General features: G+C 42.0%; 1 pseudogene; it reads right to left on the bottom strand.

The window, feature by feature from the left end:
• Nucleotides 1–5,429: 5,429 nt before the first annotated feature.
• The window catches only part of LOC129560015 (glycoprotein-N-acetylgalactosamine 3-beta-galactosyltransferase 1-like), a 28,467-nt pseudogene continuing 18,909 nt past the window's right edge, over nucleotides 5,430–14,987 (bottom strand).

Genomic DNA, 14,987 nt, shown 5'->3' with positions numbered 1-14,987 from the left:
TAACCTCAGATATACAGATGACACTACCCTTATGGCAGAAAGTGAAGAGGAACTCAAAAGCCTCTTGATGAAAGTGAAAGAGGAGAGTGAAAAAGTTGGCTTGAAGCTCAACATTCAGAAAACAAAGATCATGGCATCTGGTCCCATCACTTCATGGGAAATAGATGGAAAAACAGTGGAAACAGTGTCAGACTTTATATTTTTGGGCTCCAAAATCACTGCAGATGGTGACTGCAGCCATGAAATTAAAAGACGCTTCCTCCTTGGAAGGAAAGTTATGACCAACCTAGATAGTATATTAAAAAGCAGAGACGTTACTTTGCCAACCAAGGTCCATCTAGTCAAGGCTATGGTTTTTCCCGTGGTCATGTATGGATGTGAGAGTTGGACTGTGAAGAAAGCTGATAGCCGAAGAATGGATGCTTTTGAACTGTGGTGTTGGAGAAGTCTCTTGAGAGTCCCTTGGACTGCAAGGAGATCCAACCAGTCCATTCTAAAGGAGATCAATCCTGGGTGTTCACTGGAAGGACTGATGCTAAAGCTGAAACTGCAATACTTTGGCCACCTCATGTGACGAGTTGACTCACTGGAAAAGACTCTGATTCTGGGAAAGGTTGGGGGCGGGAGGAGAAGGGGACGACAGAGAATGAGATGGCTGGATGGCATCACCAACTCTGTGGACATGAGTTTAAGTGAACTCCGTGAGTTGGTGATGGACAGGGAGGCCTGGTGTCCTGTGATTCATGGGGTCGCGGAGAGTTGGACACGACTGAATGACTGAACTGAAGTTAACTGAACTGAAAAAGCTACTATAATCATGGTGATTTGATTTAGGTCATATCTGAATCTTATTTTCTTCAATTTAAGTCTGAATTTGGCAATAAGGAGTTCATTATCTGAGCCACAGTCAGCTCCTGGTCTTGTTTTTGCTAACTGTATAGACCTTCTCCATCTTTGGCTGCAAAGAATATAATCAATCTGATTTCGGTGTTGACCATCTGGTGATGTCCATGTGTAGAGTCTTCTCTTGTGTTGTTGGAAGAGGGTGTTTGCTATGACCAGTGCGTTCCCTTGGCAAAACTCTATTAGCCTTTGCCCTGCTTCATTCCATGATCTAAGGCCAAATTTGCCTGTTACTCCAGGTGTTTCTTGACATCCTACTTTTGCATTTCAGTCCCTTATAATGAAAAGGACATCTTTTTTGGGTGTTAGTTCTAAAAGGTCTTGTAGGTCTTCATAGAACCATTCAACTTCGGCTTCTTCAGCATTACTGGTTGGGGCATAGGCTTGGATTACTCTAATATTGAATGGTTTGCCTTGAAAACGAACAGAAATCATTCTATCGTTTTTAAGATTGCATCCAAGTACTGCATTTCGGACTCTTTTGTTGACCATGATGGCTACTCCATTTCTTGTAAGGGATTCCTGCCCACAGTAGTAGATATAATGGTCATCTGAGTTAAATTCACCCATTCCAGTCCATTTTAATTCACTGATTCCTAGAATGTCTACATTCACTCTTGCCATCTCCTGTTTGACCATTTCCAATTTGTCTTGATTCATGGACCTAACATTCCAGGTTCCTATGCAATATTGCTCTTTGCAGCATCGGACCTTGCTTCTATCACCGGTCACATCCACAACAGGGTATTTGTTTTGCTTTGGCTCCATCCCTTCATTCTTTCTGGAGTTATTTCTCCACTGATCTCCAGTAGCATACGGGGTACCTACCGACCTGGGGAATTCTTCATTCAGTATCCTATCATTTTGCCTTTTCATACTGTTCATGGGGTTCTCAAGGCAAGTATACTGAAGTGGTTTGCCATTCCCTTCTCCAGTGGACCACATTCTGTCAGACCTCTCCACCGTGACCCGTCCGTCTTGGGTGGCCCCACACAGCATGGCTTAGTTTCACTGAGTTAGACAGGGCAGTGGTCCATGTGATCAGATCGACTAGTTTTCTGTGATTATGATTTCAGTGTGTCTGCTCTCTGATGCCCCCTCGCAATACCTACTGTCTTATTTGGGTTTCTCTTACCTTGGTCGTGGAATATCTCTTCACAGCTGTTCCAGCAAAGCGCAGCTGCTGTACCTTACCTTGGATGTGGGGTAGCTCCTCTTGGCCATGCTTCTGCGCGTGGTCGGTTGCACCGGAGCTGGTGTCTCTTGTGTCTGCGCCGCCAGAGCCGGTGTCTGATAGATAGAGTGCCTGATGAACTATGGACGGAGGTTCGTGACCTTGTACAGGAGACAGGGAGCAAGACCATCCCCATGGAAAAGAAATGCAAAAAAGCAAAATGGCAGTCTGAGGAGGCCTTACAAACTGCTGTGAAAAGAAGAGATGTGAAAAGCAAAGGATAAAAGGAAAGATATAAGCATCTGAATGCAGAGTTCCAAAGAATAGCAAGGAGAGATAAGAAAGCCTTCCTCAGCGATCAATGCAAAGAAATAGAGGAAAACAACAGAATAGGAAAAACGAGAGATCTCTTCAAGAAAATTAGAGATATCAAGGGAACATTTCATGCAAAGATGGGCTCGATAAAGGACAGAAATGGTATGGACCTAACAGAAGCAGAAGATATTAAGAAGAGGTGGCAAGAATACACAGAAGAACTGTACAAAAAAGATCTTCACAACCAAGATAATCACGATGGCATGATCACTCACCTGGAGCCAGACATCTTGGAATGTGAACTCAAGTGGGCCTTACAGAGCATCACTACGAACAAAGCTAGTGGAGGTGATGGAATTCCACTTGAACTGTTTCAAATCCTGAAAGATGATGCTGTGAAAGTGCTGCACTCAATATGCCAGCAAATTTGGAAAACTCAGCAGTGGCCACAGGACTGGAAAAGGTCAGTCTTCATTCAAATTCCAAAGAAAGGCAATGCCAAAGAATGCTCAAACTACCACACAATTGCACTCATCTCACACGCTAGTAAAGTCATGTTCAAAATTCTCCAAGCCAGGCTTCAGCAATACGTGAACCATGAACTTCCAGATGTTCAAACAGGTTTTAGAAAAGTCAGAGGCACCAGAGATCAAATTGCCAACATCCACTGGATCATGGAGAAAGCAAGAGAGTTCCAGAAAAACATCTATTTCTGCTTCATTGACTATGCCAAAGCCTTTGACTGTGTGGATCACAATAAACTGTGGAAAATTCTTAAAGAGATGGGAATACCAGACCACCTGACCTGCCTCCTGAGAAACCTGTATGCAGGTCAGGAAGCAACAGTCAGACCTGTACATGGAACAACAGACTGGTTCCAAATAGGAAAAGGAGTACGTCAAGGTTGTATATAGTCACCTTGTTTATTTAACTTACATGAAGAGTACATCATGAGGAACGCTGGGCTGGAAGAAGCACAAGCTGGAATCAAGATTGCCGGAAGAAATATCAATAACCTCAGATATGCAGATGATACCACCCTTATGGCAGAAAGTGAAGAGGAACTCAAAAGCCTCTTGATGAAAGTGAAAGAGGAGAGTGAAAAATTTGGCTTGAAGCTCAACATTCAGAAAACGAAGATCGTGGCATCTGGTCCCATCGCTTCATGGAAATAGATGGAAAAACAGTGGAAACAGTGTCAGACTTTATTTTTTGGGGCTCCAAAATCACTGCGGATGCTGATTGCAGCCATGAAATTAAAAGACGCTTACTCCTTGGAAGGAAATTTATGACCAACCTAGATAGCATATTAAAAAGCAGAGACATTACTTTGGCAACCAAGGTCTGTCTAGTCAAGGCTATGGTTTTTCCCGTGGTCACGTATGGATGTGAGAGTTGGACTGTGAAGAAAGGTGATTGCCGAAGAATGGATGCTTTTGAACTGTGGTGTTGGAGAAGTCTCTTGAGAGTCCCTTATACTGCAAGGAGATCCAACCAGTCCATTCTAGAGGCACTCAATCCTGGGTGTTCATTGGAAAGACTGATGGTAAAGCTGAAACTCCAATACTTCGGCCACCTCATGTGATGAGTTGACTCACTGTAAAAGACTGAGATGCTGGGAGGGATTGGGGGCGAGAGCTGATGGGGACATCAGAGAATGAGATGACTCAATGGCATCACCAGCTTGATGGACATGAGTTTGAGTGAACTCCGGGAGTTGGTGATGGACAGGGAGGCTGGCGTGCTGTGATTCATGGGGTCGCAAAGAGTTGGACACAACTGAGCGGCTGAACTGAACTGGCCTGAAAAAGCTAGTAACATTAAACATACATTTGACACTCAAATGTGCTCCATTCTACTGTTCTTAGTAGAGTTCGACTGGAGCAATTGAATGGGAAAGGCCAAAAAAGAAAAATTCCAAGGCTCAGAGGATCACAGTGTGAAAGTGTCCTGAGAAGGCAATGACTGAATGGGCTCTGGACTGCTGTGTGGATGCCCGTGTTAATCCCACAGTTTCACAGCATCTTTTATTTTTTTCTTTTGGCTTTAAATTAGAAGATAATTGCTTTATAATGTTGTGTTGATTTCTGCTGTGCTACAACGTGAATCTACACATATCCCCTTCCATCCCACCTTTCTAGGTCATCACAGCTAGCTGAGATGTAACTGTTACACAGTTACACTGTATAGCTGATACACAGCTGTCTAACTGTGAGTTGTTATACAGCTCTCAGGACCTGAGCTTCCTGTGTTATACAGAAGCTTCCCAATTAGCTATGTATTTTACACGTGAAAGTGTTAGTAACTCAGTCGTGTCCAATGCTTTGTGACCCCCTGGACTGTACTTCTGTTCATGGGGTTCTCCAGGCAGGAATACTAGAGTGGGTTGCCATTCCCTTCTCCAGAGGATCTTCATGATCCAGGGATCCAACCCATGTCTCCTGTGCTGCAGGCAGATTTTTTACTGAGCCAGTATATGTCAATGCTGCTGCTGCTTCTAAGCTACTCTCCCGATATGTCCCACCCTCTTCTGCCCTAGCTGTGCTCCCACACCATCGTATTCTTGTCTAGATTGAAGAACACGGACTGGAAAAATGTAAGAGGATGTTTAAGGAAAGGGATTCCCCAAAATTTCTCAAGGCTCTCATAATTTAATATTTTCTCACGAAATCCCCCTATCCAGAATTGTATTAAGCCCCAAATCCTTTAGTCTGGGAATACCCTTCATACTTTTTCTTTGTGAGTTACAGTTTAAGGATCTTTTGCCTTTAGTCCAGAGTATCTTCTATGTAGATTATCCTTCACCAGCAGCTTTGTTATCTCACTGGAGAACCCAAGGTTAATGTTGCATCCAAGGCCATGACCTTTGTATTTTCCAGCTCATCATCTCTATAAATATGATCCAGTAATTGGTCTTCTTTTTCTTTAGAGATTTTTTTTTTTTAATGAAGCATCATTTTAAAATGTGTAATTCAGGTGTGGATATCTCCTCACTATTTATAGACTTAATTATAGATTGTAAAACTAACTATAATCTCTACGGTGTTTCCCTCCGAAATTGCTCCAGATAGTCTCCATTAACTTTCACTACATCTTTGTGAGGTTTGGCCAGAAGATCAATTCTTTTGCTTTAATAGAAAGAAGAGAAGAAAAGTGTCTATCACCCAATTAGCACTGAAACCTTACCTAAAGGCCAGGTCACGTGATCTCTTCTTCTGCGCTCTATCAGGAAACCATGTTGTCCCCAAACCCTGAGGTGGCGTCAGTTCAGCTGAAGCAGGCGGACCTCCCCTGAGGTACTCGGCCAGCCAGAGAGCATGTAGCCCACCACAGGGCCAACTCTGTCCTCACCCTCAGGCCAGACAGCAGCATCGCTAAATAGATTACATAATGCCATACTGCCCTGTACCATGCTCTATATAGATACATCACACCCTAGTAGCTACTCCCAATGAATCACAGGCTTCCTGATCCATTGCTCTCTGGAGCTGTTGGTTCTATTCCTTGGGCTTTTGATTCCTTCTCTGAAATGTCCCCCACTTTCAAAAAGAAAAAATAAAAAAGGCCATTGTTGTAGGTGAGTGGCTATCTCAATTTGCTTTCTGCTAGTGAAATTTTGAGAGTCTAAATGTCCTCATGCAATCTGAACAATATTAGTGCCTCTAAATGGAAGCTGGTGGCTCTTCTGCTTGGGGAAAACATTAAAACATTTATTTGAATTTCTTAGAACCCCTTTGACCCAGTCGAAAGGCATTTCTCGACACTACTCTAAATTGTTTGTAGATCTTAATTTTTTTATAGCCGTGTTTTTGATTTGGTCATCACCATTAAGAGTTTTACTGCATGGTGAAGTGGGATGTGAGAAAGTTTTATTTTCTCAGTTGGTACTGAGGCTTTTAAATTCCCTCTAAATTCTGCTTTAAAACTAAATCTTGAACAGAGAACAAGATGGCAGAGGAGTAGGTGAATGTGGAGTACATCTCTCTCCACACATACATCAGGAACACACTTTCAGACTCAGAAGCGCATGCAGAACCCCAGCTGAGGGCAGACAGGAGTACCTGACCAGCAGAAAAGAATATATACACCCACACAAAACTCGGTAGGGTAAAGGAACTAAGGGGAGAAACAGGAGTGTTAGTAGGACTGGACCTGCCCTCGGTGGGTGAGGGAACTGAAGCAGGGGACCCATCCCCATATCGGGGCCATTGTCTGAGTCAGAGGAGAAACATTTAAGAGTGAAACAGCTGATCTGTGGCAGCCTAAATGGAAAGAGAATCAGACAGTCCAAGCTGCAGCTATACATACCCTAACCGCGCAGTGGCTGGGAGCTGAAGTTTAGGGATTGTGGAGCAATGCCTGGGCGAGGGCTGCTGTTGACCGCGGAGAGAAGGATTAAGGGGATGTGAAGAAGGAGATCGTGGTGGGAAATGCCTGTGGCAGAAAACCCAGCAGCCATGGAAGCAAGGTGATACTAATGAGTCATGCAAAGGGAGTGGAGCCATCACCATATCCTCTCTCTCTCCACACTCCAGCATTGCAACTGAACAATAGAGAGGCTGGACCATCAAATGCCTGATGCACTGACCTACAGAGTAGGAGCCCACCCAGGGTGCCCCTTTAACTGCTTGACATGCCGATCTACAGAGTAGGACCCCAGTGGGGGGGCTGTGGGGGCCTTTTATGTGCCTGATGTGCTGAACAACAGAGAAGGACCCCAGGCAAGGAAGCCCTCTAAGTGACTGAATCAGGGGAGCTATGGAGAAAGACTGGCCAAAGAGGCTTTCTGATTGCCAGCTACAAGAGGCTCGAAAAAAGACTCTGATAGGGCCATAACTCCTGCAGCAGAGGCAGCCCATGTCCCTGCACACCGCCAGGGTTCCCACAAGCCAAGCAGCTGTGCCACCTTCGTGCTCAACTCTCACTGGGGTAGAGCTGCCACAGCCAAAAGTCTTGTGCCTATGCACGTGTGCAGGGTTGCTTCGAATTTGACCTCTCTTAAGAACCTGTGACTCAGTTTCATTCTCTTGAAAAAGTGGTACAATAATAATCCTACCTTTCTCCACATGCTATGTGGAATAAAAGGTAACATGTATGTGGTGCTTGACAGGGGTCTGGCATGTAGGAATTGGCCCCCAGAATGGTAGTGTAATGCCCCACATTTCCTGCCTTCTATTAGCAATTTTAGAAATGGGAAATGGGGATTGGCAGCTACCAGCCACTCCTCATTATCTCACACAACGACCCTCTTTAAAGCATCCTCAGAGGGATTTCCCAGGTGGTCCAGTAGTTAAGACTTTGCCTTCCAATGCAGACGATGTGGGTTCGATCCTTGGTGAGGCGAACTAAGATCCCACATGCTGTGTGGCCTAGAAAAAATTTGTGTACCTCTGCACAAAACAAAAACAAAACAGCAAAACAACTGATTGTACTTTGCACCATATGCAAAAGATTAACTAAAAAATGGATCACAGACGTAAATAAATTTAAAAACCTAAAAGGAGATTGAAAAGAAAATTCAAATGAGGATTTTTCAAACAGCCTCAGAACTATTTTGCAAATAGATAGACTGAAAATAAAAAAAAAAAAGATGGTTTTGTCCTACCATTTTTGGAAGAAAGGTTTTTCTTACCCTACTAGAAGCAATAATAGTGGTTCAGCATATGCCTAACAGTGCTTTCGACTAAGCTGCTGGATCCAAAGTGAGAAGAGAGGGTTTGGGTCACCTGTCAGCCAAGCTAATGCTGACTCTATTATGAGAAAATTCACATGATTTTTCTTATCATTAAAGGCATAAACTTTCATTACAGAGGTGATCCCACTGAAAAAAAAAAAAAAAAAGCATGAGATGGCATTCTTCAGTTCCCACGAAAAGCTGAAAATTGTGATAAAGTATTCATTCCAAACCTTCCACAAGGATGATGGTTGTCTCCCACTGCTAATTAGTGCTGAATTTCCCCCGGAGAAGGGAATGGCTGCCTACTCCAGTATTCTGGCCTGGGGAAGTCTGTGAACAGAGGAGCCTGGAGGGCTACAGTCCATGGGGTCGCAGAGTTGGACACAACTGAGCAATTAACACTTCCACTATGGGAGAATTAGGGACGTTGATCCAATATGAGATTTTAAAATCCTTACTCTACACTATCCCTTGGTGCTCTTCCTTCAGCAATTCAGGTGATAAAGAGGTATTTAAAAATGACAGAGCTCCTCTTTATCATGCAAACATGAATATAAAATGTGAATAAAAATTCAATCCTAACTTATAAATTGGAGAAAAAGAAAAAAACATTAAAATTGTTCTGAAAACTCCACTTTTCTCAGAGGAAATTAACCTTGCAAATACATTCCCTTATCCTTTCAGAAAAGAATTTATTTTTTGCAGGAACAGATGGGAAATCAGAAAATACCTTAAAATGAATTTTGATTCTAAGCATATATATCTCCTTGTTTACCATAGATATTCTGTGAGTTTGAAGAGGAGTATAAGTTCTCAATGAAGATCCCACAAACATACAAAGCAGAAAGACGTGGCAAAAAGGAATTTTTATTTAAAGAGAATGTTGTTTTTAGACAATCATCACTGTTACTTATATGCTTGCTAATTTTTCATTATCTAAATACGAAGATATTACATTTATCAAAAATCTCAGACCAGGACTGATATTGTTCCCTCTTGACCAGGTTCATGAAATAAAATAATAAGCAAAATAATATTAGGGCTCCAACTGCACTTCTGACACCTAATTTGGAACTCAACATGTACCTGACATTTGCCAGCATTTAGAGAAATCAATCTCTGTTTAACTGCCTCTGGCCTTATTTGTGAGTAGAAGCGCACTAATTCAACCTCGAAGTTCAAAAAATTTACTATTTTTTTAATGAAAGACTGACAGATAAGCAGAAAGACACAAATACTTATAACTAATCATTATATTTGGTTATTCGTTAATAATTTTTTAAGCTGATATGTTGTATTTTCATTTTTGTTCAGTTCAAGAAATTTTCTTTCTTTCTTTTTTTTTTTTTTCTGGCTGCGTGGCATGAGGGATCTTAGTTCTCCCACCAGGGATAAAACCCATGCCCCCTGCAGTGGAAGCAAGGCGTCCTAACAACTGGATCCCCAGGGAAGTCCCACTTACAACTAATTATAATAAAAGGTCACTTATCATAAGTGCTATAAACAAAGCATGCATACTCTGTAGTTATAGGGCCCTTCAATACCTCTCTTTTAACCTGGGCTCAGACATTTGATGAAATTATGAACCTGACTGACAGAAGCTTTCAGACGCAGCGGTCTGCTTTCTATGGGAATCTCATGACTCAGCACTAGGATGGATTTTCTTGTTGGGCTGGGATCAGCCAGGTAATGCTCCATTGTGTTTGCTTTCCTGCCTTTCCAAAAAATTTTAAAGCTCCTTATTGAATTTGTTACCATATTGCTTCTGTTTTATGTTTTGGCTTTTTGGCTGAGATGCTTGTGGGGTGTTAGCTCCCTGACCTGCACCTCTTGCATTGGACCACCAGGAATGTCCCTTGCCTTTCTTACTTTACTCCTACCTTTCTCTTATACTACCTGCCCTGCTATGGTGCCCCACACCCTCCAACAGAGTGGGGTTTGGTTTTGGCTTTGCTTCTTGGGGACCTGGACTAAGACATGGGACTATCTTTCTCCTCAGGGTTCCCGCTGGGTCCTTTGTTTTGTCACAACTTCCATTCTAACAGGGAGACATCATCTACTGTCAAAATTTCTGTTATATAAATAACCATTTTATATGTATAAAATGATAAGATGTAATCTGATGACTCCCGGATCTCCACCTCCAGGGATCCAGTTCTAACGGGATCTCTGTCCTTGGAAAATGTACAGGTATTTCCAACTCAACATGCCCCACACTTATCCATGAGCCAAACCCAAACTGCTCTCCCTTGGCATTTCCTTTCTCAGTGAATGACATCACCGTGCATCCAGATGCCTTCATCAGAAAGCTGGAATCCTCATCCCCTCCCTCTCTCTCACTGTTCACTGTTTACACCAGGTCTCCCATCAAGACTCGACAATTCTATCTTCTCAATGCACTTTAACCTCCTCTACGTGATCGCACCTCCACAGACACAAATTCTCCAAGTCATTTTCTACTGCTTCTGCAATCCTCCAGCCTATTCTTGAGAAGGTAATCCCTGTAATACGCATGTCTCAAAGGCTTTTTGCTGTCCTTATATAAATATTCTTTAACATTATGGAGTCTGCATTTACCTTCTACCTACATTTTCAGGTTCATTCTTGTCTCTCAACAATCTAAGGGTCTGGGTTCCATCTCTGCTGAACTTTTATTTCTTCACGATCTCATGCTCTCTCTCACCTCTGAATCTTCACATAAGCTGTTTCCTCTGCTTCAAACAGTCTCTCTCATCTTCACATTGCTAACTTCTACTCATCCTTCAGGTCTCAGCCTAGATACCACTTCCCTCAGGAAGCCCTCCTGAGATCCCCACTCTTTCCCCCAGTTTAGGTCAAGTATTCCTGCTCTGGGGCCCAGGACCCTGGCACTGAGTCCCTCCCACCCAAGGGTGGTAGTGGCTTCCTGCTCTTTCTGGGTAGCTCATTTCTGGGTTCCTTCCCTCTCATTTTATTTACCACATTCTGTCATTCCTTATGTAACTCTTTCTATGTGATGGATTTCCTCTGTTGCAAATACTCCCAGTGTTTTCTACTTCATGGCTAGTTCTAAGTACTTTGTTTCTAATATGTGACTCACACGGTAAAGAACCTGGCTGCAATGCAGGAGACCTGGGTTTGGTCCCTGGATTGGGAAGATCCCCTGGAGAAGGGAATGGCTTCCCACTCCAGTATTCTTGCCTGGAGAATTCTGGGGACAAAAGACCCTGGTGGGCTACAGTCCATGGGGTCTCAAAGAGTTGGATACAACTTAGTGACTGAAAAACAACAGAGTACTAAAGTCCATTGTCCAGGGTGATTGCTGAGGAACACAGTACGTATGCATTCATTGCCCTGGAGCTCTTCATCAGAGGGTATGTTTAATTGTCCTGCCCCTTCTATAGAGGGGTGGGGTTCAGTCTACCTTGCTTATAACTGCTTTCCCCAAAACCTGGTACAGTGATTGGCTTAAAAATATGTCTAACGTATAAACACATTTGTAAATGTTTTTGTCTTACATTTGTCCAAGTCTAGAACATCCAGCTTTTTTTCACTAGAATTTCAGGAAACTGTTATGTGCTATCATGCCTTTGCAGATTGTTTTAACAGCTTTCCCTACAGAATTACGTGAGATAGCATTATAATGACTTTTCACACACTAAATTTTTTTAGCTAGATTTTATCATCAAATACTAAGAAATACGTCAGATAGATGTGAATGAAGCTGTTATGACATGTTTCAGACTTTGTTTTCTGTCTTACATTCTGGTTCTGTTGGAATATAAAACCTAAAACCTACAGTCTTCAAGAATTTATTTCACTGCAAATGGGTAAATGAGACACTCATCTTTATTGTCTGCCAGGACTTGTCATGTGTGCATAGAGAGCCCAGCTTAATTTTAGTCAATTAAAATTAACAAGATAAACATGAGTGATTTGTCATTTATAACTTTAAAGATAAGCTTATTGAAAGGCTATAGATTATGATGTACTAGGATATTCTTGCTAAATCCAGTGAAAAATGAAATTAAATTTGTTTTTTTCCAGAAACTTTAAACAGAAGGGAGAGTCAGTAAAATTAGAATGAAACATTTGTGAATGTGCTTTGGAGAACAGTCTTGGTTGAGTATATCATTTTATTATCCACTGGCAAAATTTAACATTAAAGATAGTAAGAAGCAACACATTTCAGTCATAAACCATTCACTCATAAATTATTTGGCCTTTTAATTTCTGACTTGAAAGTTTACTTAAGCATTCAACAGTTTCTAATGTGTTCAATTAATTTTATCAAAATCTTGTATTCAAATTATTTTGTCAGTCTAATAATGGCCACATCAGACTGAAAAGAAATGACTTTTAAAACTGCTTTATGCAAGTCATGAAAGACACAAAAAAGTTCTCACCTCTCAACAGTATTAGAATAAGAAGAACTATAATTATGTGGTTGAAAGAGTTTTATCAGGTATAAATGTCATTAGGAATTTCTAAGAGTGGCCATAAGCTAGGTGGCATGGATTAAAAGAAGCATTAAAATGACACTAATGTAAGAATTATTTGATAATCATTGTATTTATTATTTAGTAGATAGTCATACTTAACACCCACTCCAGTACTCTTGCCTGGAAAATCCATTGGACGGAGGAGCCTGGTAGGCTGCAGTCCATGGGGTCGCGAAGAGTCTCACACGACTGAGCGACTTCACTTTCACTTTTCACTTTCATGCATTGGAGAAGGAAATGGCAACCCACTCCAGTGTTCTTGCCTGGAGAATCCCATGGGCTGCCGTCTATGGGGTCGCACAGAGTTGGACACGACTGAAGCAACTTAGCAGCATACCTAACAATGAGCAAATTTGTAGATCATTTTAAAAGGCTTGTTTATAGAACACTGTTAATACTTATGTAAATAAATATTGTGAAGAATAGACCTCAAGAAGTATTAAATATATTTAGAAAAGAGAGAGCAAGGGCTAAGTGAAAATTGCTCATTTTGAAAAAAAAACAATCTTTAATCAGAACGATGTATATAACATAGTCGAGTCAAAATACTTTCAAAATGCGACTTTACTAGTGAATTTTAGGACAAGAGGCATTTTTATTCTACCCTCTTCTACAAGAAATACTGGTAATTTCAGATAATCAAGTGGAATTATTATTAGAAATGGTATATGCAGGGATGATGCAGGTTATTTATGTCATATTACAATTTAAATACACATCTTGAGTTTAAAAACACCTGACAATTAATATTTCCTCCAGAATTTTCATTAAGGCCATCTGTTTAAAATGCAACTTTTTAATTTAACTTTTAGTAGGTTCAACCGCTTTATCTTCCCAGTGATGGACCGTGAGTATCTGATCAGAAATAGACAACAATATTTCTCACTCTGATCACTGTTTCAAAATCCTTTTTTACCAGAAAAAAAGATTTTTTTTCTGGAGAAAAATATATGTGTGTAAATCCCATGGACAGCGGAGCCTGGTAGGCTACAGTCCATATATGACATTACTGTATATATATAACATTACCATATCAAGAATATATTCTAACATTCTTCATGACTCCTGCCAAAGCCTCAGTTTAGAGTCATCGCTATGAAAGATTTCTAATGTGGAATGTTCACCTAGAAAGACTCAGTCACTGGGACACACCCCAGTGCTCTCTGGAGATGCAGCAATCCATTCTCAGTGCCATGTTAGATACTTGTTCTTTCATGGGTGTCCACGGATTCTTTGTTTTTGGATCTTTATTTTTGTTCACTTTGCTTGTTTTCTTTAGTAGAGTCCCAGGTAAATCAGGTTGATATCTGTGTACATAACCATATGGATAGAGGTGATAAACAAGTTGTAGCTTTAGCATAGGGAAAGGAGACTGCAAAATCAGAACAGCAACCCAAATCCTTCACAAGGGGGTGGAATAGTTACATTTTCAGTTCCAAAGGGTTCTGGGTAGAGACTCTTGGATCAAGTGGTGTTTTGTTTTGTTTTGTTTTTGGCATCAGTTCAGTTCAGTTCAGTCGCTCAGTCGTGTCCGACACTCACGCCGGCCCCGGCGGCGCAGACGCGAGAGCCGCCGACCCCGGCAACCGACCAGGCAAAGTGGCGCGGCCAAGAGGAGCTACCCCACGCCTGAGGCCAGGGCCAGCGGCCGAGAGGAGCTGCCCCACGTCCAACAGGCGGTGACAGCGCGGGCGCAGGAGGGCGGAGAGGAGCTACTCCACGTTCTAGGTCAGGAGGGGCGGCCTTGAGGAGATACCCTTCGTCCAAGGTAAGGTACAGCGGCTGCACTTTGCTGGAGCAGCTGTGAAGAGATTTCCCACAACCGAGGTAAGAGAAACCCAAATAAGACGGTAGGTATTGGGAGGGGTCATCAGAGGGCAGACACACTGAAATCATAATCACAGGAAACTAGTTGATCTGATCACATGGACCACAGCCGAATGTGGTCCACTGGAGAAGGGAATGGCAAACCACTTCAGTATACTTGCCTTGAGAACCCCATGAACAGTGTCAAAGGGCAAAATGATAGGATACTGAATGAGGAATTCCCCAGGTCGGTAGGTGCCCAGTATGCTACTGGAGATTAGTGGAGAAATAACTCTAGAAGGAATGAAGGGATGGAGCAAAAGCAAAACCAATACCCAGTTGTGGATGTGACTGGTGATAGAAGCAAGGTCCAGTGCTGTAAAGAGCAATATTGCATAGGAACCTGGAATGTTAGGTCCATGAATCAAGGCAAATTGGAAGTGGTCAAACAGGAGATGGCAAGAGTGAACATAGACATTCTAGGAATCAGTGAATTAAAATGGACTGGAATGGGTGAATTTAACTCAGATGACCATTATATCTACTACTGTGGGCAGGAATCCCTTAGAAGAAATGGAGTAGCCATCATGGTCAACAAAAGAGTCTGAAATGCAGTACTTGGATGCAATCT

The sequence above is a fragment of the Moschus berezovskii genome, chromosome 16 (assembly GCF_049115385.1).
Source record: "Moschus berezovskii isolate FMDL1 chromosome 16, NW_MosBer_1.0, whole genome shotgun sequence".
NCBI classification, from domain to species: domain Eukaryota; kingdom Metazoa; phylum Chordata; class Mammalia; order Artiodactyla; family Moschidae; genus Moschus; species Moschus berezovskii.
Note: the sequence above shows the minus strand (reverse complement) of the source record. Positions and strands in the feature narration are given on the sequence as shown.